Genomic DNA, 21,952 nt, shown 5'->3' on the forward strand with positions numbered 1-21,952 from the left:
AGTCAGAAAAAGAAAAACAAATACCGTATGCTAACACATATATATGGAATCTAAGGGGAAAAAAAAGGTCATGAAGAACCTATGGGTAAGATGGGAATAAAGACACAGACCTACTAGAGCATGGAGTTGAGGATATGGGGAGGTGGAGGGGTAGGCTGTGACGAGGTGAGAGAGTGGCATGGACATATATACACTACCAAGCGTAAAGTGGATAGCTAGTGGGAAGCAGCCGCATAGCACAGGGAGATCAGCTAGGTGGTTTGTGACCGCCTAGAGGGGTGGGATAAGGAGGATGGGAGGGAGAGAGACGCAGGAGGGAAGAGATATGGGAACATGTGTATATGTAAAATTGATTCACTTTGTTATAAAGCAGAAACTAACACACCATTGTAACTCAATTAAACTCCAATAAAGATGTTAAAAAAAAAAACTAGTGGGGAAAAAGAGTGAAAAAAATTAACCTACTGGTCAAAGCAAGGAACCTGTGAATAGACCTATTTACCTTTGCTTAATCAATATCTCTTTTGTAGCAGGGTTTCAAACCAGTCGATTAGATTTATATAAAACTTTGACCTGAATTAAGAGCAGATGGGGTCACATAAAATTCTACTGCATGAATTCTCTTAATAAAAAACACCTAGCATTTAAAAAAATCTATCAGTTAAAACTAGTACTCAGAGTAAGTTGCAGAAAACTGTTAAGAATTAATTAACTCCTAAAATCTTATTAGGAGCTGATTATGAACAGTAAAAACAGGGTAGAATCTGCAAAACTTGCCTGAGGCATCTCAAATAAAGAGTGGTAATAAATAGAGAAAGTTTTCTTAAATTATTCAATTTATATTTGGATTTGGGGATAAGAAATTATACTTATCATTGTTCCAACTGACTTGACTATTTTAAAATATAAAGAAGTCAACACATATTTAACCATATATTGTGAAGTGCCCAGAGATAAAACTGATTATAAATGTAGGCCAAAAATTAGATCCTAAAATGCAGCATAAGACTGGATGTAATAGAAGGTAGAGGGTATTCTCAGCACAGCAGCCAGAGTGATCCCTTTGAAACGGGAGGCAGATCTTGGCATTCCTCTGCTCAAAATCTTGGCAAGGTGCCTCCTCACTCAGAGTCCAAGCAAAACTCCTTAAAGGGAACTTCAAGGCCTTCTGTGATCTGCTCGCCTACAGCCTCTCCAAAGCCACAGCAGCCTCACCTCGCCTCTGACCTCACCTCCTCCTCTCTCCTCCCCTTTCACTCCCCACCAGCTATGGTAGCCTCCGTGCTGTTCCTTGAATGTTGCAGGCACATTCTCACCTGAAAATCTTCATATCAGCTGTTTCCTCTGCCTGGAGTGCTCTTCCCCAATATTTACAAAGCTAACCTCACACCTTTTTCACATCTTTGCTCATATGTCGCCTTTTCAAGGAGGCTCATCCCAACCACCACATTTGAAGTTACAGCCTGCCCCCCACACTCTCAATTCCCAGTTCTGGCTCTACTTTTTCCTTTTGTCTCCATGACGCTTACCACCTTCCAACATGCCATGTAATTTACTTCTTTATTGTGTTTATTGTTTATTACTGCTCTTCCATTATAAGAATGTAAGATTCATGAAGATAAGGATCTTTATCTGTTTTATTCCCAGACACCCAGAAGAGTGCCTAGTATGTGGCAGGCATTCAGGACATATGTACTGAATGAATGAAATGATAAGTCCATGACTTTTCTTCATTAGAAAATTAAATCTCTGGGAGAAAAACATAGCCTGAACCAAGACAAAAAGCCAAAAAGAACTAGAAAGGATAAAGAGCCCTAGGAAAACCTAGACTAGGAACAACTTGGCTTGGAGTGATTGGACAAAGAAATTCTAAAATGAGGAAGTTTAAAGACTTTAAGTTAGCCAAAGTTGGGTTTTTTCTATAATTCCTTTACATTCTATAGTAATCTTTTTGATATCAGAAAGTCGGTTAGTAATATTTGTGATACTAGGAGACATTTTCTGTGAAAGTATTCCAGATGCCTTCTTAGGAAAAGAACAAGAAGAAAGTGAGGCTATCTCTGTTTGGCTACAAACCAGCAATCTAAGTATTAGTGGCAAGTGACTCTAGAGCCAATGAACCACTGCGAATCTGTAATATTTCCCTCAATACCCTGACTCTTGGGATTTCATTGAGCATTAAAGACAATTTTCTTTCACCCAATTTGACATTTTATCCAGAACAGGGATTTTTGGTTGAAGCTTTAATATACTTTCTTTGTTATTTCTCTAATTAGAACTGCTGCTCTATCCAAAAATTGACTTTAAACTTGAAAATTAGGATAGACTTAGAAGCTGAGATCTATAATATATTCTCAAGATGAAAATTACTCATTCTCTAACCTTTATCAGAGAAGTTTAAGTTGCCTTTTAAAATCTGTATAATAAAAATGAACTAAGGTCCCTATAATTTCATGAATAGAGTAGGTAGGCAATAGGAGAAAGAAAGGCAAGACACTACCACTGGTGACAAAAATGCAGTTATTCTGCTAATTTGGCAAATTATAGCTTCCTTCACTAAAAATTCCATTCTCTCTTATCCCATCACTGCTCACCTATAAATTTCTTGCTTATAAATTTATTTACTTATTGACTTTAGGCAAAGAGGCTTCTCAGGGAAGTTTCATCCTATACAGATTCCAGAAACGTTCTAGTCTTTAGATCTGTGACTATGACACTACCTAGGTCTAAATCTAACCAGAAACCTGGTAACATCACTTCATACTTTCAAATGATTTTTATAAAAAATAAAATTTATAGCTCAAGTATGTATAAAATGATATGTATTAACATAACCTATTCAACTGGATGGATACCTACTAATCAGCAATTACTCTAGAAACTGGATGTGAATTTACCATAAATTTTTTATGGTAACCCTGACATTTAGAGAAGGCAGATGATGTAAACTGTTTACCTTTTTCTTGGGGAATAATACCAAATGATGTTTTCAAATAACACACAATGTTTAATTTAGCCAGTTGTTAACTGTCTTCTCTTCAGACTTCATAATTGTTAGTAACCAAAGGGGTTTATTGATAGGCATTTTAAATCCCTAATTTGGTACTAGTGTTCAATAAGATATCATCTAAATTGGAATCACAGTTAATTCAGTCAGGTGGGTAGTGGACATCAGAGCCTCTGAGTGGCAATAGCTAAGTACTGAAGGTTGGTCTAGGGAGATTTCTCAATGACCTCAATCTTACATTTATAAGAAATAATCAAACAACTTGAATAGAAACATAGATTAAAATTAAGAGAATTTTTCATCATTAGGGAAATCATGGTACATCCATCTATTAAAATATTCTGAGGTCACTTATAAAGAGAACTTTGATGTTTATGTATTGACCTGGAAAGATATCCATTAACATATTTTTAGTAAAATGTCGTAAATAAAGAAAGTGAATACCAATACCCCATTAATACCAGTTGCTGTGTTGAATACCAAACACTTTTTATGTGCGTTACCTCAGCATTTTATGTGCATTACCTTACTAAATCCTTATATTAAGCCTATTAAGGTAGGTACCATTAGAAACTCTATTTTAAAAATGAAGAAACTAAAGCTCAGAAAGATTAAGTGACTTGCTTATCTTCACTCAGTAAGGCAATGGTAGAACTTGAGCTCTACCCTGGATCAGATCAAATTCAGAGCCTGCATAAGAAAAACACGCTTGAAATGTGCCAAACATCAGAAATGGTTCTATCTGGGGAGCAGAATTAAGTAAGGAATAGAGGAAAAGAAGCAATTTTCTATAATCTCAATTATTTAAATTTTATAACAAATATGCATTATTTTTTTAATTGGAAAATAAATGTATCAATATTTGAATATTAATTTTAAGAGAAAAGCTCTTAGGTGACATTTTTTCAACTGTTCTTTCCATCCTAAAAAAGAGGGATATTAGCAGTTCTTCAGGAAATTGACTAGAAATTGACTTCTTCTAGGATTAACTTTGAGAACTCTTCTTAGAGGAAAAGCATCTGTCTCAAGCTGTAGGCTGCTCTACTCTGAGGTGAAAATGAAATGACATATGTGGTCATGAACAACATCAGATTGAGTGGAAGATCAGAAACAAAACTGCAACCCAATGAAACAGATTGGTAGATAAAATATGAGATCAACAAAGATTCAAGGCATATAGAAATTAAGATGGCAGAGACACACTGAGGCTGGAAAAAGGTCCAAAGTTTTTGCAAACAGCAGCAAGAAAGATCTTCAAATGAGTCCAAATTACCAGTCAAATTGACTACTTGAAGATTCTGAGGAGGAATGTTTAGAGACTACTGGATACTTGGCACTCACAACAAGACAGCTTGTAGGCCATCATTAATTACTTTTATTCCTTCACTTTCCTGGCATCCTATATGTGACACTATCAGGCTGCTATTTAACAGGATATGGAACAGACTCAGTTCTCTGGCAAGGCATTACCCTAATGTGGATAGATGTGGGAAGTTGAATTCTTTCAACTTGAACAAATCATTTCTGAATCATGCTTAGACTTAAATGTTTTGTCTCTAATGCTTTGTAATGTTAGGATTCAGAATTAGATATTGCCCACCCAATTCCACCCATACAAATGATAACTAACGAATATATCTTCCATTCAACAAAGAATTAATGAAAGGTTATAATAATAAAAAATGGAGATCAAGATATAGAGACTTTGCCATCAGAAAGCATATATGTATAGTAGAAAAGAGAGACTAGGACTTCCCTGGTGGCGCAGTGTTAAGAATCCGCCTGCCAATGAAGGGGACACGGGTTTGAGCCCTGGCCCGGGAAGATCTCACATGCTGCACAGCAACTAAGCCCGTGCACCACAACTACTGAGCCTGAGCTCTAGAGCCCGTGAGCCACAACTACTGAGCCTGCGCACCACAACTACTGAAGCCCACACACCTAGAGCCTGTGCTCCGCAACAAGAGAAGCCACCCAATGAGAAGCCCGTGCACCACAAAGAAGAGTAGCCCCACTCACCGCAAGTAGAGAAAGCCCTTGCACAGTGATGAAGACCCAATGCAGCCAAAAATAAATAAATTCTTTTAAAAAGAGACTAAATAAATTACTAAATAAACATTAAATTTCAGTTATAGAATGTGATAAAATGGAGAGATAATGGGATATTATGAGAATATGTAAGTGATGATTAAGCTTTATTGAAATTTCTAATCATGGGAACAAGAAGCATACAAATATGGAGGGCTTGGAATTCTTTTAACTATTGCTCAAGCAGATGTTATTTCATGGTTTAGACTTGTTTCTTTCAACTGCAAAATAATTCTACACCAAGAACAAGATTTATTTACTCTTTCTAAATAATCTAGTGCCCTGTCCTTATATGTAGCAACTGTAATTAAATTTAAAATATTGGAGCAGTGCCTTCACTTGGATTCGGCAGTAAAAACATTTGTCCAGAGTGGTTCAATAAATGGAGGAAGGAAATTCAACAGCAACTGAGGCTATGAGTGAAACTTGATAAAAGAATTACGTGCTGATATTTGTTCCTGAAAAACATTTGTGAAAAGGAAGGATTATGTTTCTACAGCAACCAACTTCTACTTTGTTGGGTCCACTAAGCTCTATTAAAAATGAAGAAAGAAACAGAGAGAGATGGAAGTGAAGGACAGAGTGGGGTCTAATGTGAAATAGCATATTAGGAAAAATTCGGACTGCTGAAGTCAAGGTCATTGGAAGAGGGATAGAAAAATCCCCAAGCTACCCATGCCTATCCAGTTGTGTCCCTTTCAACTTTCAGATCAGTGTTTGATTCCCAATTTTTTTTTTTTTTTTTTTTTGGCTATACCATGAGGGATCTTAGTTCCCCAACCAGGGATCAAACCCATGCCTCCTGCAATGGGAGCATGGAGTCTTAACCACTGGACTTCCAGGGAAGTCCCTACAGATCAGCGTTTAAAACACAAGTGCTAAAAGGGCAAATGAGTAAAGTGGGCCAGGTGATAACTTGTATAAACAAGAATCCCAGGTTTCAACCAAATGGGGCCTCTATTACTCAACTCTAATCCAGTGTGGCCAAAAAATATACTTAGACTTATACATTAATTTCTATGTGAAATATCTCAGTATTAGTTTCCTTTCACTTCCATAAAAAATATTACCACAAATTTAGGGACTTAAAACAACACTCTTTTATTATCCCACAGTTCTGGAGGTCAGAAATCTAGTTATAGTATAACTCAACTGGGTCCACTGCTTAGAGTTTCTCAAGGCTACAATCAAGGTGTCAGCAGGTTTAAGGTACTTTCTAGAGATTCTAATGATAAATTGTCTTCCAAGCTCATGCAAATTTGGCCAAATTCAATTCCTTGTGGTTGTAGAAGTGAAGTCCCTATTTCTTTTCTGGTCTTTGCTGCTAGAGGCTGCCCACATTCTTTCTCCTGCTTTCCATGTGGCCTCCCTCCTGTAGTAATGAGTTGAGCATTTTTTCTAAAGCTTTGACTATCTCAGGTATTCCCTGCTGTCACATCTCTCTGCCTTTCATCTGGAGGAAGTTCTTTGTTTTTAAGGGTTATTGTGATTAGATAGGGCTCACCTGGGCAATCCAGGATAAACTCTTTATTTTAAGGTCTGGTCCATAACCTTAATTATATCTGCAAAGTCCCTTATGCTGTGTAATGAAACATACACAGTCTAAGGAATAAGACATGGACGTCTTTGGGGGAGCCATTACTCTGCCTACCACAAGCCCAAATTTAAAATGTTGACAAATAATTACTAACCCCACTTGGGCCAGACAAAACATGTCTGTGGTCCACATCTTGACTTGGGGACATAATTTGTGATCTCTACTTTAGGAGATACATGTTACTAACGAGACCAGTATTGTGCTGTATTTTAAAAAATAATATGTTCTTTCTTAAGTGAACTGGCATGAAGATAAAAATATTAAAAAGAAAATAGATATTTGGTTTTATGGATATTTGGTCTTTGCTCCTACATGCATGCTAGTACTACATAGAGGTCAAGATCCTTCAGAATGGACTTTGTTAATATTTGAATAATTAATAATCAACATTTGTTTGTAACCTTTCTCTCTTGTGCAACACGATTAGAGTCATTACTATTATGTACGCTGGTTTGAAGGCAGTTTAAATATGTCATTTTCTTACTGGGCTTGATTTATATAATCTAACAGATATTTTTCACTGGGTCAAGAGACAGACTTAATATTAACCCAAAGAGTAATTTGTTATTTGTATATTCTCATTAATCCTATGGTAAAATGAACCATGGAACTATATTAAAGTATGTTTGCATTAAAAGTCTTCCTTAACATTTTTATTTATATTTTAAATCTTCAAGCTAAATTTCAATGTAATTTTAAATGCTGATAATTTAAAAAGGAAAACAACGAGTAGGACTGGGGAAGGCCACGGCAATAGAATTGCAATACCTCTTCACCAATTTGCCCTCACCATAGACAGCTGCCTTTTTTTCACATTTTTTTTAAGCTTTATTTTATGTTTTTATTGAGGTATAGTTGATTTACAATATATTAGTTTCAGGTATACAGCATTGCTTTAAACATCTCATTTAATAGGAGGCAAGGGTCTAGGCTTGGGAGACAGACCTGGATTGGACTCCAGGATAAAGCACTATCTAGTCAGTTAACTCAGGACAGACTGCTGCTAAACAAACTGAGTTACAGTTTTCTCCTCTGTAAAATGATTTACAAAAAAATTTTACCTATTGCTCATAGGGGCTGTTGTGAGGATTAAGTGAGATAACTCATGGACAATGCTTAGACAATGCACAATACATAGTATACTTTCAGCAATATTAACATAATTCTGATGTTAGCTCAGATAATATGTTTGGTTCATACAGTGAGTACTACTCATCTAATTTCCTTTGGACAATTCTCTTCTAATTTCTAAATTCCTCTTAAAAATTCAACCTGTTATTAATTATTACTGCCATTTTTCTGAGGACTAACACATTTCCATATACTGAGCTAAGGACTTACATTATTGCATTTAGGATTGCTTTAGTTAATAATATTCTATTTATAAAAATAATTATTAGAAAGGCCAAATAGAATTGAAATAAATGTATGAGAAAATGTGAAATAAAAAAATACAAAAATTGCACATAAATGCAACTATGTAAAATATATATAAGGAATATAGACAAGAGGCAAATAAAAAATAATTTTGCTAGGGATTATGGGAGGACATCTTTTTTAGTAGTAGAACATCCATGTTTTCAATTAAAATAATAAGTTGTGTGAAATCCTTAAGAATTGTCAACAGGCTTTTAACATGTATATACAGTTCCATAACAAATTTGAAGAATTCATCATTTACAAATAGAATTTTAAAAGGTAAAGGTGACCTTAGAGGCCAGCCAGCCAGGAAGTTTTCACATTATGCACAACAAAGCCATTGCAGGTCAATGGAAGTACTTTGGGTATAATTACATGCCATGGTTTTTATAAAGCACAGGGCAAGCAGGCAGAGACCCAGGCCTCTCCAGCACTGCTCCCATTAGTACAGTTTCACTCTTATTTGCTTTACATATTTATATAGTTCATTAAAAGAAATGCTTCCACTGGTTAAGAAAATAAAACAAAAAATCAAAATCCCCTCATGTGGAAGACAAAGTCACACACATCATATATTTCATTTGTTCTCCTCTATTTCTCAGCTTTCTTACAGTTAGAGGGGACCAAGGACTGTTCCTTACCAATGAAATATATCAGTTCTAGGATGAGGCAGTAACAAGCTCATACACAATTCCCTACTCTCTCTCTTCTATGGATGAGGTGAGATGGCAAGTGGGGAAGACACATGTTCACAATGGCTCAACTCCAAGAGAGAGAAGCCTCCATCTCCTTGCCCAAGTGACTGTGGAGCAGACCCCTCTGTCCAACCACATGGGACATGCAAAAATAAGTGAAAAGGTAACTTTGTTGTATTAAATTTTGAGTTACTATGGTTACTTGTTACTTCTGAATAATTTAACCCATCCTTACTAATGCACTCCATTTTAAGATGAGGAAACAGGGTTGCAGATAATAGAAGTGAGTTGTTCAAGGTCACTGAGATCTGCACTGAAATCCAAGTTTCTTGACACCCCAATGCAAAGGGGGTATCACTATACCAATCTATAAGGCCTTAGTGAGAACAATGGAATAATAAGCCACGGTGTTGGGGGGGGGACCTAAAGATCACCTAATCCAAACTCCTCTAAATTCAAGATGACAGAAGACCATCCAAATGATGGTGAAAACCAGGGACGGCGATCTTACCATTTCCAGGGTTGGTTGATTCCCATTTGATTGCTGCCATTATTAGCAAATCCTTTTCTAAAGACATGGCATTGAAAATAATGAAGCAAGGAGAGTGAAGATTTGTTCAAGACTTGTTAAGCAATTAATTTTCGAGCCCTTACCATGTGATAAACACTGAGTTATAGCATAAACAAATATGTAAGCAATGATGAGTAAACATAGACATGATTCCTACTCTCATGGAGCTTTCAGGCCAGTGAAGTTATATATATGTGTGTGTGTGTGTGTGTGTGTGTGTATACACACACACACACACACATATATATACACACACACATATATATATACTCACAAATATAAATCAATGATCACAAACTTCAATAAATTCTATGAACCAAAAATCACACAGTATTATGAGAGCACAAAAAAGGGACCCAACTCAGTCTGAGTCATAAAGGGTGGAAGAGGAAGGTATCAAGGATAACATACACATTTCTGGTTTGCCCACCTTGGTAGATTAGAGTATTATTTGTTGAAACAGGGACACTTCTGGTTTTGGGGAGTAAAGGAGTTGAGCTGAAGAAACCATGCGTTCAATTTTAAAACATCTGGAATTAGAGGCATCAATCTAACTTCCATATACAAAAGAATACATGAGGATGCCAGGAATCTTTGAAGGAGTATCCCTATTAAAATCTAAAAAAAGATGGAACTGGGCATGATAGCATATTCACTCAGCTGGAAGCATCAACCCTCCCTGCCCATTCATTTTCAAGTCACTGGCAACATAGGCAGATGACTGCAGCTGAAGTCCAGCAGCTGTTCCTCCTGTCCCCTCTCCTCTGACATTTGCCAGATGGTGTCATTCTGTGGGTTATCTTAATTAGAGAGCAACCCTGTCAGTGTGGACCTTAAAGGATGGCCTGAGTCAGGAGGTGGAAGTGGTTGCCCTTTTAATTCAGACCTATCTCCTGCCATCCCTTTGGCCAGGTGTGTTCCAGTGCTGAATAAAGTGTTCCCCTCTGAAGCTGAGAATCCTCCGAAGCCGTGTAATGACATCCCGCATCCTGACGCAATACAACCTTAGCCTTTTCGAGCCCTACCCCTGGAAAACCTACTCAGCTAGCACTACTTGTCAATCAATTATGGTTTTTTCTTAAGAAAAAAAGCTTTAAAAAAAATTCACAGAAAACCTAGTGTACCATCACTGGCCTCTGGAATCTGGATCAACAGAAAGGCAAAAGCTTTGAGCTTCAAATGTACCAACAATCTGAGTTATGGAAGCCGCTGTCAGTAACCGGTTGTGGAGCTTTGAGCAAGTGATATAATCATTCTGGGTCTTGGTGCTATTGTGTATAAAATTGGGCTAATATCCAATTTTGTGTTGTCGTGATGACTAATGAATATAAGGGCTTATTTATGCATTGTACTTGGAAGTTTAATGCATTTATAATCCATATTATTTTACACATTGATTTGTTTCTGCCTAATACTATAAAAAATAGTAGCTACCTTTTACTAAGTGCATACTGTGTACCAGGCACTTTCTTAAATGCTTTCTGAATATCAGTTTATTTAATGTTAACAAAAATATGTGAGGTATTTACCATTAATAACCTCAGGGTTTTTTTAGATGAGAACACTGAAGCAGAGTTGCTTACTCAAGGTCACAAAGATTACAAATGATGGCAGTGAGATTTGAACCTAAGCAGTCAGACTTCAGAAGCCATATTCACACCCATCATGCTAGGGTACCAAGGATAAAAGAATGCAGTGTGACTAAAAAGCAGATAGACCTATGTATTGCACACCTCTTTTTTTAGGGGCAATATTAATACTTGAAAATGTTTCTATCAAATTGCAAGTGCATCCTTCCTCAGCTGGGCTAGATGGGGAGAAAGCCATGTTACAGGGAAGGTGGGAGATGTGAGCCAAGGGTTTGTGGGAGATTATCAGCAGGATGAATATTTTGACTAGCTAAAGACAACCTGATGGCTTTAAGGTGCAGCTGGAAGCATACTGAACTAGAAGCCAGGAGATCTATGTCCTAGTTTCAGCTCTGCCACTAACAAGCATCCAGCATTTCACCTCACGTAACCTATCACACTACCTTGGTGTCCTCATCTAAAATGAAGAGTTGGGTCTAGCACTAGACCAAATTAATTTAGACAGATAGTCTCTAAAGATCATCTCAGTTCTAATTTAATTGTATTATTGTATTAAAATCCAAAAACACCATCTTTAGCCACAAAGACCACCAGCGATATCTTTTAATCTTAGAAACAGGATTTTTAATTAAATTTTTCATTAAGTTTAATGAATGCATGTTATACTACTTGATTCAAGAAAACTGGATAGATATAACTTTGACTGAGGAACTGAATACCCATGTGTCAGTTTGTAATGTGCCACTAGCTGTAGAACTCTTAGGCCAGCCCATACTTGACTGTAAAGCTCAGTATCTTGACCAAAAGGGGTAATTTCCACATTCTTTTCCTGATATAACATTATTCATGGTCCAGTTTCAACCAAATTAATAATCTCTTGGAAACGTGTTTGGTATATCGATTTTACCATTTATGAAAAGCACCTTATGTGAAGAAAAGGGAACCCTCCTGTACTGTTGATGGGAATGTAAGTTGGTGCAGCCACTTTGGAAAACAGCAAGGAGGTCCCTCAAAAAACTAAAAATAGAGTTGCCACATGATCCAGCAATCCTACTCCTGGGCATATGTCCATAAAAAATCGTAATTCAAAAAGATATATGCACCCCCATGTTCATAGCAGCACTATTCACAAAAGCCAAGACATGGAAACAACCTAAATGTCCATCAACAGATGAATGCATAAAGAAGATGTGGTACATTTATACAATGGAATACATAAAAAAGGACAAAATAATGCTACTTGCAGCAACATGGATGCAACTAGAGAGTATCATACTAAGTGAAGTAAGTCAAAAAGAGAAAGACAAATACCGTATCACTTATACATGGAATCTAAAGTATGACACAAATGAACCAATCTATGAAGCAGAAACAGACTCAACAGAGATCAGACTTGTGGTTGCCAAGGGGGAGGGGAAGGGGAAGAGGGATGGACTGGGAGCTTGGGGTTAGCAGATGCAAACTATTACATATAGAATGGATAAACAACAAGGTCCTACTGTATAGCACAGGGAACTATATTCAATATCCTGTAATAAACCATAATGGAAAAGCATATAAAAAGAATGTATATATATGTATAACTGAATCACTTTGCTGTACAGCAGAAATTAACACAACATTGTAAATCAACTATACTTCAATTAAAAAACAAAAGAAAACCAACTTAAAAAATTCTGAAGAAACAAAGCTCTGAGGATTCTCAGCTGGTGACATTATGTAGCACAAATCTGCCATTAACAGACAGAAAGCCTCTGGTATTGCTTCTTTTCTGAAGGCACACAGCTAAGTGGTGGCTGAAAGTTCCAGGAGTTAGCCTCCTGACTTTCTGATTTGTCTGGGTAGGAAACTTTCCACTACTAGTAATTAGTACCCTCTAGACATCTGTTTCCCTGGGGGAAAAAAAAATACATAAGCCACAGAAAGATTAAATCTAATTATTATGATTTCCATTTCTGGGGCAAGGCCTTTTCACAAATAATTATGTCTTAGTGCAACACTGGCAAATTTTAAGCACTGGCCCTATCATTCATAATAATGAATAAATTTATAACCCTCAAACTCATTAGCTACAGAAGGCTAATTAGGACTTAAACCAAAAACACCACTACATGAACTGCCCATTGAGGTAACCACAGTATCTTGGCTTTGAAAACACCCACTTCTTACCAAATGAATGCCATATCCAGACCCCAGGGTAAAAGTGAAGTAGTGATTACAACTCCAGGAAAGAGGAGTTTACAGCTCCTGAAGAAGGAACCCTCAGACAGAGGCAGGTTTCTGAATTCCTGAGGTTGTATATACTTAAAACATGTGTGAATAGAAATCATGACAGAATAAAATACTAGAAAGAGCACTGGATAGGCATGAGAAAGACCTCAGGCCTAATTCTGGCTGAAATACTGTCCATTCTTTCAGCTTCATTTCCTCTCATTTAATATGAGAATACTGAACTAAATACACTCTAAAGCCATTTTTAACCACCTAATACGATGGAAAGGAATTAAGGCAGAGGCACATTTTACCTCCTGTTTCATAAGATGCGTTTAGTTTATTAATTTAATTTTATTTATTTTATACATACACTCCACTTACATGTGCCAGGCACCGTTCTAAACTTTTTACAGACATCATCTCATTTAATCATCACAGAAATGCCTTAAAATAGGGAATATGACTCTACCTTAAAGACAAGGCAACTGGACCATAGAGAAAGGTTAAATAATTGGCCCAAGGTCATCCAGCTAGTGGTTCTCAATCCATGTGCTATGGAGCACTGGTGGGCCACAGGTTCTTCACGACCAAATGCTGATCAAGGTGGTAATTTGATCTAATTAAAATTGATATGTACTTTTACTAAAATGTCTGTCAGAAGAAGTAGTTACTTGAGTGTCTTGTGTGATATGGAGATTTTTCATTTTTGAAAGATAACTATCAATATTGGAAATTATATTTTTGACATTTTTTTTGCTTTTTAATTTTCCACCTCTTGTCAGTATAAACTCCATGAAGACACAATTTTCTCTTTTACAGTATTCTATCTCCAGAACCTAATATGAATAAATAAATGAATGAATGAGAATCTCTTTCCTCAGTGATTTAATAGATTATATTTGAAGAAACACATTATGAGGAAAAAAATTTGGAAATAATTATATAAATAACACTGCCAAAATACCTATGTCATGAAAAGTCATAAAATTCAAGCCACATCTCTTTCAACAAAGAAATCTACATATACAAATTCTTATCAACCCTACCATAAATCATCTTCATTAATCAGAATTCAAATACTTTAACAACTTTTTATTACTTTATTAACATATATTGTTTGTTATATTGCTTACTGTGTTTGACTACCCCATGGCATCTCTACCCCTAATCATTCCTCTAAGCTAATAATGATAAGCTCATCCCTTTTCCAATAATTGGCTCAAGAACAGACTGGTCGTATAATGCTCTTCATACATGAGTAGGAATCTGTTGGATGGGACTCTGAAATACTTCTTTTTTATTGACTGCATAGAAAGATATACTGTATCTTCTTATCCTGTCTAGATGTGGTGGAACTGCTGCCACCATTTTGAAATGGAATTGTAGAACAGAGATGGAAAGAAAAGGATCCTAGATGATATCATTGAGCCACTGAACAAACATCCCCTGCAAACTACCTTACCTCAGACTTCCTAGTTATGACAGCAAGGAATTTTATTGATTAAAGCAGTTGCAAGGAATTTTATTGATTAAAGCAGTTGTAGTTCAGTTTTTTCAACATGCAGCCAAATTTATTCAGACACCCCTACAAAAGAATATTCCTTTAATTACCACTGCTATCCAGTGCACTCTTTCCTATGATAACAGGTAAGTTCAAAAGACTGAAACAACTGGTGGCAAGAGAACTACTTCCCTATCCTAAGCTGTCCTCTGTAGCTTTCACTATTAACTTTCACTTTATGGAGGCATGAGTCTCCGTCTGATGTTTTCCCATTAAACACCAAGGAGTCTTGCTTCCTCTATTTTCATCAATCCAATGCTTGTAGATGGTCATTAAATCCTGATACTCTGAATTCTCTTTGACCAACTGATACAACTCTGATCTTTACCACATCAATACTCTTTCACTCACTAATGATAGTGTTGGCATTTGATGTTTGGCTGATAGGATTCCAAACCTTATTTGTATATTGACTAAATATACTACAGTTGCTTCTTTGATGTTATCAATATGTCTTGGTAGCCCTAAATTGGCCAAAATGGGAAATTAGAAGTGAAAAATCAAGATATTACATAATTAGTTTGGAAAAAGGGAAAAGAGGTAAAAATATTGTCTCTTTTTATTAAATAAGGAGCTTCTGCACTAATTATACTCAACCCAAACCAAGCAATTTAGTCAAACTTAGCAATATGGCAGGAGCCAAACACTTCACTCCAAACTTCAAGGCTTTCAACTAATAGTAATTTTTCTCAATTCCTCTTCATAAGAAACTTACTTTTGATTACATGTCAAAGCTGTTTCTGACTCTGCCAAACCCACCTCCCTGCTCTTGTCACCTCCTAACTATATCATTTAACATGCTTTTCTTTCCATCTAAAAAACATTCTTACCTCTGCACAAGCCCAGCATATATTCCTCTCTCCCAATCCAACTGATGACTAATAAGATAAAAGGAAGGAATGTGAGCAATACTGGAATACTGGAAACAATGAATATGTCCAACAAATGAGATTAGCTAGCTATGGAATATGTGTATTGTGAACTAATATGCAACTAGCAAAGGCATTCTGTACAAGAGTATATACAATAAATCGATATGTGGAAAAGAGGTGTAAACATCATAAATTCACCCACTGATAACATTTAATAGGCTCCTTCTATGTGTCACCTATTTGTCATATGATGATGAACAAATTGCACACACTGCCCACCTTTCACATGCTGGTGAAAGCGACAAATATTAGTCAAATAATTACATGATATAAAGGACAGCTTACATGGACCTATTACTAAGTATAATAAGGATACCTGACTCAAATGAAGGTCCAAAGACTAAGCAGAGATTTGAAGCATGGCTTGAGGTTAACTTGGTAAAGAGGGGATGGAAGAACATTCCAAGAGGAAGTAAGAACAGGAGAAAAATGCCTTATGATAAAAAAAGAGAGGATACATTGCAGAACACAAAATAGGGCCAGTAGAGTTGGAGAGCAAAGGAGTGGAGGCAGCAATGTTACCTTACATGGATGTATGGATCATGATACTGCAAAAGCTAGGGGCTTTCTTCACACAGACTGAAACGTGTCAAATGCTTCCTGGAGCCGCACAGTATGCAACATACACAACTAAACACAGCAGCCCTGAGGCACAGTGTGATTGATGCAAGATGTTGCTAAAAAAGTAAGATGTTGCAGGGTCTTAAATCTATGATAGATTTATCTTCATCTGAAGTGTAAAAGGAAGCCACTGCATGGTTTAAGGATCAAATGTGCAGTTCACAAAGATCACTAGAGTGATGGAGAACAGCTTGGAGGGCAAAGTGTAGATGGGAATTAGAGCAGTTGGAAGGTCACTGTAGCAGTGCAAGTGAAATGTGATGGTAAGGTGACCATTGACAGCCACAGTTGTACTATAGCTGAAAATAACTCTCTAGATCTGGGAGATATTTTAGTAATAAAATCACCAGGATTGGGGTGGACTAGATATGAGGACAGAGGAAAAATATTTTTTAAATGACTCCATGTCCTGCTTATGTAACTAGAATCTACTAGCTGAAGGTGTTGCATTCACAGAGATGGGAAAGAACTGAAAAGGAGCATGTATGGGGTTGAGAGATTGTAGAGTGTTATCACATACTGTAGGACCCTATTTTTACAAAAGAACCAAGAACACATGCTCAGAGAGGGACAAGATTTTGAAGGAAGTAAAGCCCAATATTAACATTTAAATGTGCACAGTGATAACAGAGAGGACTACCACATCATTGTGTGAGCAATATATTTAAAATACTTTATATAAAGGCTTTTAAAAAACATGTCATTGCAGTCTTTGTATTATACTCTGGCTATCAATTACTACTCTGTGACTTCCCCTCTGATAGTCATGTAGTCTGCTTTAGAAGAATTTATAAATTCTACACTTTCTCATGCTTTGCTGCATCACTGATGTCCTAGTGGGCTGCAAGCCCCTACAGGGGATAAACTAGTTTCTTCTGGTTTCTTGCGCTCTCCGCCACAGAGTCTAGTTCAGAGCCTGACATTCAGAAGCAGCCCATGCATATTATAAACTGACTTTTTATCTACTTCCACAGTTACACTGGAAACATCAGTGAGGGATTGTTCAAGCTCCATCAAGGGAACACCCAGTGCAGTTTAGTTTAGCATATCATAACGTACTCTGCAAAAACAAAAGAGGGAGAAATGAAGATTTGGCTGTGGAGAGGACAAGTTTATAATTTGTGATGTGCTCCCAAATAGAATTTACTCCCAGGAGGTAAGGAATGGCATACAAACCAATAAATCACTGTTTACTCGTGGAGTCCTGCCCAGCTCAGAGAAGTCTGATAATCTACTGCCTTTCATTCAACTCCCTGGTAAAACTTGGTAAATTAGCAATAAGATCTGGCCTAAGCGCAGTTCACATGTAGTCAACTATAATAATGCATATGTTATGCTTCATTTACACAATCCGTTACACCTATTTCCACTGGTTGATTTTAACTTTTATTATTGTTTCAATGTTATTTCAGGAGCTAAGATGAATTGATGCCTTAGCAAACTTATCCACTGGCTCATATACTTCCTGTGAAGGCCTCCTTGAACTTTTTTGAATTGATGAAGGACCAAAGGAAATAATCCCTACCTCCCAATATGCCACCTTACAGTAATCATTTTCACTATACACAACCCTATTAAAAATCCTCCAGGTGTTTTCATGATTTTAAAGCAGGATGAAAAAATAAAACCAAAGGAAAAATTAGAGATTCTGGGTGCTTCAAAAATGTGTTCCAAGGTCAGTGGCATAATTCTAGCATTTTCCCTTGTCCTCAAACCTAAAATACTGGCTTCTGGGAAGCTCCAGGACTCTGACAGAAGTTAAGGCATGGCTTTTCCAAAAGATGGTTCTTTCTCATATTTTGTCCTGAGAAACTGGTAAACTTTTATTGCAGAAAAGGCATCTCCAGAAAAAGAAATGCAATCAGAGGTGCTGCTATTAATTTTCAGAAGACCACATAGAAGAGCTATTCTTACATTTTTTGGTCTCACAATCCCTCTACATCCTTAAAAATTACTGAAGACCACTAAAGGCCTTTGTTTATGTGGATTTTATCTATTTATATTTAGCAGATTTCAAAACAAAAAGAGAAATTTAAAAATATTTAATTCATTTAAATAACCTGTATAACATGTTCACATGAAGAGCATATTTTTATAAAAATAATAAAAAGTAATTTTAAAATAACTTAGTGGGAACTGTATCATTATTTCCCATTTTTGCAAAACTTATCAATGTCTGGCTTGATAGAAGACACCAGAGTTCTATTTTCCTCTGAATTCAATCTGTTGTGATTTGTTGTGATGGTTAAAGTATGTGTAGGAAACTCAGCCTCTCACAGATAAGAGTTGGAAAAATGGTACCTCATGTGAAAAACAGCTAGTTCTGCCTGCAACTCAAGCAACCACCATACTTCGGTAGACAGCAGAAGTGCTTTATGTGCACATCTGATTTCATCACACAGAATGTTAAAAAGATGTGTACTCAAAGGTTGAGATTTATTAAAATTATCTTTTTTTTAGTTCCTTACGGATGTAAACTGAACTTTGTTTTTTTTAAGATTTTACTTTTTTAAGCAGTTTTAGGTTCACAGTATGATTAAGAGGAAGGTGATGAGACTTCCCATATACTCCCTGACGCATGCACACGGCTCCCTACGGACCGCCACCATTATCAGCATCTTCCACCAGAGTGGCACTTTTATTACCATTGATGAACTACACCGATACATCATAAGCAGTCAAAGTCCACAGTTTACCCTAGGATTTACTCTGGTGTTAATACATTCTGTGAGTATGGACCAATGTATAATGACATGTATCCATCCTTATAGTATCATACAGAGTATTTTCACTGCCCTAAATATCCTCTGTGTCCCACCGATCATCCCTTCTCCCACAGTCAGGTCCTGAAAATCACCGATCTTTTTTACTATTTCCATAGTTTTGCATTTACGTTCATGAGAGATACTGATCTGGAATTTTCTTTTCTTATAATGTCTTTGCCTGATTTTGGTATTAGGTTAAAACGGGTCTCACAGAATGAGTTAAGAAGTATACCACCTGCTTCCATTCTCTGAATGATATTGTAGAGAATTGGTATAATTTTTTTCTTGAATGTTTAGTAGAATTCACCAGTAAACCCATCTGAGCCCAGTGCTATTTTGGAAGTTTATTAATTATTGATTTAATTTATTTAATAGAGATAGGCTTATTAAGTTTGTCTATTTTGTCTTGTGTGAGTTTTGGCAAACTGTGTTTTTCTAAGAATTCGTTCATTTCAGCTAGTCTATCAAAATGTGAGCAAAGAGTTGTTCATAGTATTCCTTTAATTATCCTTTTAATGTTCATAAGTTCTATAATGATGTTCCTCCTTTCATTTGTTTTAGTAATTTGTGTCTGCTCTCTTTTTTCTTAGTTAGCCTGGCTAGAGGTTTATCATGTTATGGGTCTTTTTGAAGAATAAGCTTTTGGTTTCATTTATTTTCTCTATTGGTTTTCTGTTTTCAATTTCATTCATTTCTGTTGAAACACTTTCTTTCTTGCTGCTTACTTTAGATCTAATTTGTTTTTCCACTTCTAGTTTCCTAAGGAAGAAATTAGATTGATTCTAGATTTTTCTTCTTTTATAATATATGTGTTCAGTGTCATAAATTTCTCTCTCAGCACTGTTTTTACTGCATCTCACAAATTTTGATAAGGTTTGTTTTCATTTTCATTTAGTTCAAAATCTTTTTTCCTTCAGATTTCTTCGAGACCCATGTGTTATTCAGAACTGTGTTGTTTACTCTCCATGTATTTTAGAAATTTCCAGTTATCTTTCAGTCATTGACTACAAATTTGTTCCATTATAGTTTGAGAGCAGATACTCTCTGATTTCTATTCTTTTAAATTTATGTGTGTCTTATGGCCCCGAATGTCATCATCCTAGATGAACAGTCCATATGAGTTTGAGTAGAATGTGCACTCTGCTGTTGACAAATAGTCCACAGATGTCAATTATATCCAGTTCATTGCTGGTGTTGTTAAGTTCAACTATGTCCTTTTTTTTCCCACATATTTATTGGAATATAAATGCTTTTAGATGAACAGTCCATATGAGTTTGAGTAGAATGTGCACTCTGCTGTTGACAAATAGTCCACAGATGTCAATTATATCCAGTTCATTGCTGGTGTTGTTAAGTTCAACTATGTCCTTTTTTTCCCACATATTTATTGGAATATAAATGCTTTACAATGTTGTGTTAGTTTCTGCTGTACAACAAAGTGTATCAGCTATACATATACATATATCCCCATATTTCTTCCCTCTTGAGCCTCCCTCTCACCCTCCCTATCCCATCCCTCTATGTTGTCACAAAGCACCAAGCTGATCTCCCTGTGCTATGCAGCAGCTTACCACTAGCCATCCATTTTACATGTGGTAGTATACATCAATGCTACTCTCTCACTTCATCCCAGCTTCCCCATCCTCCCCGTGCCCTCAAATCTGTTCTCTACATCTGCGTCTTTATTCCTGCCCTGCCACTACATTCATCAGTACTCCTTTTTTAAATTCCATATATATGCATTGGCATATGGTATTTGTTTTTCTCCTTCTGACTTACTTCACTCTGTATGACAGATTCTAGGTCCATCCACCTCACTGCAAGTAACTCAATGTCATTCCTTTTTATGGCCAAGTAATATTCCATTGTATATATGTGCCACATCTTCTTTATCCAGTCATCTGTTGATGGACATTTAGCTTGCTTCCATGTCCTGGCTATCGTAAATAGTGCCGCAATGAACATTGTGGTACATGTCTCTTTTTGAATTATGGTTTTCTCAGGGTATACACCCAGTAGTGGGATTGCTGGGTCATATGGTAGTTATATTTTTAGTTTTTTAAAGAACCTCCCTACTGTTCTCCATAGTGGCTGTATCAATTTACATTCCCACCAACAGCGCAAGAGGGTTCCCTTTCCTCCACACTCTCTCCAGCATTTATTGTTTGTAGGTTTTTTGATGATGGCCATTCTGACCTTTGTGAGGTGATACCTCACTGTGGTCTTGATTTGCATCTTGTTAATGATTAGTGATGTTGAGAATCTTTTCATGCATTTGTTGGCCATCTGTATGTCTTCTTTGGAGAAATGTCTATTTAGGTCTTCTGCCCATTTTTGGATGGGGTTGTTTGTTTTTGTGATATTGAGCTGCCTCGGTTGTATATTTTGGAGATAAATGCTTTGTCATTTGCAAGTGTTTTCTCCCATTCTGAGGGTTGTCTTTTCATCTTGCTTTTGGTTTCCTTCGCTGTGCAAAAGCTTTTAAGTTTCATTAGGTCCCATTTGTTTATTTTTGTTTTTATTTCCCTTACTCTAGAAGGTGGATCAAAAAGGATCTTGCTGCGATTTATGTCATACAGTGTTCTGCCTATGTTTTCCTCTAAAAGTTTTACAGTGTCTGGCTTTACATTTAGGTCTTTAATCCATTTTGAGTTTATTTTTGTGTATGGTGTTATGGTGTGTTCTAATTTCATTCTTTTACATGTAGCTGTCCTTTTTTCCCAGTGCCACTTATTGAAGAAGCTGTCTTTTCTCCATTCTATATTCTTGCCACCTTTATCAAAGATAAGGTGACCATATGTGGGTGGGTTTATCTCTGGGCTTTCTATCTTGTTCCATTGACCTATATTTCTGTTTTTGTGCCAGTACCATACTGTCTTGATTACTGTAGCTT

The sequence above is a fragment of the Physeter macrocephalus genome, chromosome 8 (assembly GCF_002837175.3).
Source record: "Physeter macrocephalus isolate SW-GA chromosome 8, ASM283717v5, whole genome shotgun sequence".
NCBI classification, from domain to species: Eukaryota; Metazoa; Chordata; class Mammalia; order Artiodactyla; family Physeteridae; genus Physeter; species Physeter macrocephalus.